Genomic DNA, 4393 nt, shown 5'->3' with positions numbered 1-4393 from the left:
ATAAACCTGAATTGATGGACTCCGGATGAACAAACTGAAAAGGCTCCTGAATTGCTCCGGATGGATAAAAAGAATTCTCACAATCGAACAATTATGAGAGAATGGCAACAAGCTAGAATCACGAATCTTGAAGAGAATGGAGCAAGATTGAGAGGAAAATCTTCTTCAGTCCTCAAAATCCGAGAATGACGATGAGAAACACCACCAAGACTTATTTAGACACTCCGGAAGAACCAAAACGAAGAGGTTGAGCCAACGATGAAAAGAATTCGACAGATCTTGGAGAAAAACATAAGACTGATGATAATTCATTCTTACGTCAAACTTTAGAAAAGAATTTGAGAAGCTCTGGAAAAATAAGAAGAGTCAGGTAAGATCCTGGGAAAAGACCTGTGGGTTAGGGCCTACTCAAAAGAAACACCATTGAAAAATTTAAAAGAGGGATTGCGCCGGTTGAAATAAATGGCTTGAATGAGATAACAACCTCGGAATAGGTTTGAACGGATCTTGAAGGAAAAGACGAGCCTTCCAAGATATCTTCAGCACTTCGGAATAATTGAATAGCGAGAAATGAATGAATATGATGAGCACCGGCATGAGAAGGTATTTGAAATGAGGAAAAGGGTATGATCAACACAGCTTGAATTGAAACCACCGGAGAAGAGAAGAAACAAAGAATGATAACTTGAAGCTCCGTTACGATCTTCATGAGAATCACCGGATAAGAATATTGACGGAAAAGAATGGCGAGACTTCACAAGAATAAAAGGACACTTGATAAAGAAATCCTAGTCCTTGAGGAAAAAGGGTGGGTGGGCGGGAAAAACACAGGCAACTTGGAGACGGATGAAACGAACACCGTTGAGAATAACTGATAATTGATCTTGCGAATGTTGAAGTGATCGGATCCACTTAAAGAGAGACACACCGGTTGAAAAGGATTGACATGACAGACTCGATGATCGAGAAGGATTAGTATTCACATCGGAGTATGAGAACACCATTTGGGGAAGGTACGGAATCAACATTTGACTTCGAAGCAACTCGAATACCACAACTCAAAACAAAACAAAGGATTGGCTTGCGAAATAAGCCGGAACAAACATATGATAGAGATTTCGTCTGAAGTTTTCGTGGTGGGGCCTACACGGGCTCGATCGTACAGCACCATCATGTACAAGGCAGTGCATATGACATACGAAGCATCCCCGAGTCGGCATAGCCAAGGAATCTTTAAGACACAACGAGACCACTATAAAACCGACCGTGAATAGGCAGACCACTAGACGTCGAACCCCAATTTCATATCATACATCTGTCGGAAAAATATCCTAAGAGCTACTTGAATTCCCACTTATAAACTCCCGAAACTTTCCGGTTATGCAATCAGGTGTTAGGGATACAGGGGAAGCATAATATCTCACCCAAAACTAGCAAATCCTACATCCAGCTGTATCCATCCTTCAACACATAACCAAGAAACCTTCGGAAATCGTCTACCTCAACCTTCGAAAAGCATCCGTTATACAAGTTGTGGCAATACTCCAGAACTCCCGCCCCAGTACAGGGTGGCGTCGAGGTTATCTCACCAACGAACTGCATAAAAGAGATTTTCGATGTCGGCGTACTAAACTCAGGTATTCCAGAACTGCAACGATAAAATTGTGACAACAACACCTCGGAGCTCAACTCCCCGGGACACTGCCACAAAAACCCTGACAGGAGGCACCAAGACAATGTTCTCATCACAAAACCATCGGAACGATTCCAAGATACCCGCGTGATCCTAAATTTTTTTAGTGAAATTTGAGAAGAGAAGAGTCAAAACTCTACGTCAGGATGCCTTACCAGAGTGATGAGGAGACTGGGGAGTAAAAAGAATTCCTAAACTCTCCGATATATAATTCCTAAATGACTCAAAACATTTTTTTCTAGACACAACTCGGCCGCTAAAAACGATCAAGCAATGGGGCTCCTAAGGTCGGGGAAGGCTCTGATACCAACTTGTAACGCCCTCGATGCGGCTATATCTCCCACGTGTCGAAGCACGACTTAGAGGCATAACCGCATTGAAAGCAATGTCGCAAGTGAGGTAATATTTACACAACCCATGTAATACATAAGGGAAAGAGATACATAGTTGGCTTACAATCGCCACTTCACACAATTACATGAATAAAGCATTACATCATCCAAATACACTCAAGGTCCGACTACGGAACCAAAATAAAAGAAGAACCCCAAAAGCGACAAAGGTCCCCGATCGACCCCAACTGGGCTCCACTACTGATCAACTAGAACGAAAACAACACAAAGGACAAGATCTTTATCGAGCTCCTTCTGAGCTTGGTAGCGTCATCTGCACGGTCTCATCGGCACCTGCAAACTGGTTTTGGAAGTATCTGTGAGTCATGGGGACTCAGCAATCTCACACCCTCGCGATCAAGACTATTTAAGCTTATAGGAAGGGTAAAAGGTATGAGGTGGAGGTGCAGCAAGCGACTAGCATATATGGTGGCTAACATACGCAAAAGATAGCGAGAAGAGAAGGCAAAGCACGATCGAACAACTATGATCAAGAAGTGATCCTAGAATAACCTACGTCAAGCATAACTCCAACACCGTGTTCACTTCCCGGACTCCGCCGGAAAGAGACCATCACGGTAACACACACAGTTGATTCATTTTAATTAAGGTCAACTTCAGGTTTTCTACAACCAGACGTTAACAAATTCCCATCTGCCCATAACCGCGGGCACGGCTTTTGAAAGTTCAAATCCCTGCAGGGGTGTCCCAACTTAGCCCATCACAAGCTCTCACGGTCAACGAAGGAATAGACCTCCTCCCGAGACGTTCCGATCAGACTCGGTATCCCGGTTCTACAAGACATCCTCGACAATGGTAAAACAAGTCCAGCAAAGCCACCCGAATGTGCCGACAAATCCCGATAGGAGCTGCACATATCTCGTTCTCAGGGCACACCGGATTGTCCAAACTTCTGGTAGGCCAGCCCAGAGTTGCCCCTGGTGGCCACCGGCGGCTGACAAGGTGGACCAACACTCAGAGGAGCACTGGCCCGGGGGTTTAAATAAAGATGACCCTTGAGCCGGCCGACTCAAGGGAAAGAAAAGGCTAGGTGGCGAATGGTAAAACCAATGTTGGGCCTTGCTGGAGGAGTTTTATTCAAGGTGAACTATCAAGGGGGTTCCCATTATACCCAACCGCGTAAGGGACGCAAAATCCGGTAACATAACACCGATATGACGGAAACTAGGGCGGCAAAAGTGGAACAAAACACCAGGCATAAGGCCGAGCCTTCCACCCTTTACCAAGTATATAGATGCATTAATTAAATAAGATATATTGTGATATCCCAACAAGTAAACATGTTCCAATAAGGAACAACATCCCCATGTTCCAACAGGGAACAAACTTCAATCTTCACCTGCAACTAACAACGCTATAAGAGGGGTTAAGCAAAGAGGTAACATAGCCAAACAACGGTTTGCTAGGACAAGGTGGGTTAGAGGTTAGACATGGCAATTTGGGAGGCATGATAAGCAAGTGGTAGGCATCGCAGCATAGGCATAGCAAAAGAGCGAGCATCTGGCAAAGCAAAGATAGTAGTGATTTCGAGGGTATGATCATCTTGCCTGAAATCCCGCAAGGAAGAAGAACGAGTCCATGAAGAAGACAAACGGACATAGACGAACGGGTCCTCACAAACGCGATGTTAACGGAACCAACTCGAAGAAGCAACACCGGAAAGAAGCACACAACATAGTAAACAACCAACACTGTGCAGAGAGGGTTAGTCTGGGTCTGGCGGATTGTGAGGAGAGGGTTGGTCTGAGAGAAGAGGGGAGAGATGCAGCCCGACACGGTTTCCGGAGACCGAAAATGTCCGACGTTAGACCGACTACTATTGCCGCTATATTTATCCGTTGGGATGTCAAACGGACTCCGAATGCGATGAAACTTGGCAGGCGGTCTACTTACAACAAAACAACACCGCATGCCAACTTTCAACCCATTCCGAGAACATTTTCCGGCCACTTATAAAATAATACTTCGGACGTGCCGCGGGCATGTGCAAGTGTGTCTGGACTCAGAATGGACAACGGACGGAACTGGGGAACCCGGACGGATGCAAGTTTTGAAAACATGATGATGCAATGCACATGATGACATGACAAGATGCAACACGCAAGCGAAGACATGGCAACGACGGCGAATAACTGGGGGACACCTGGCACAACGGTCTCGGGGTGTCACAAAGGTGAACAAAGGTATATGTGATATACATGTTATTGATGTGTACCTTACTAGAGCTTGCAGTAGCACCTGGGTATTTGATACTGGTTCTGTTGCTATTATTTGCAACTCGAAACAG

The sequence above is a fragment of the Triticum urartu genome, chromosome 1 (assembly GCF_003073215.2).
Source record: "Triticum urartu cultivar G1812 chromosome 1, Tu2.1, whole genome shotgun sequence".
In the NCBI taxonomy this organism is placed as follows: Eukaryota; Viridiplantae; Streptophyta; class Magnoliopsida; order Poales; family Poaceae; genus Triticum; species Triticum urartu.
Note: the sequence above shows the minus strand (reverse complement) of the source record.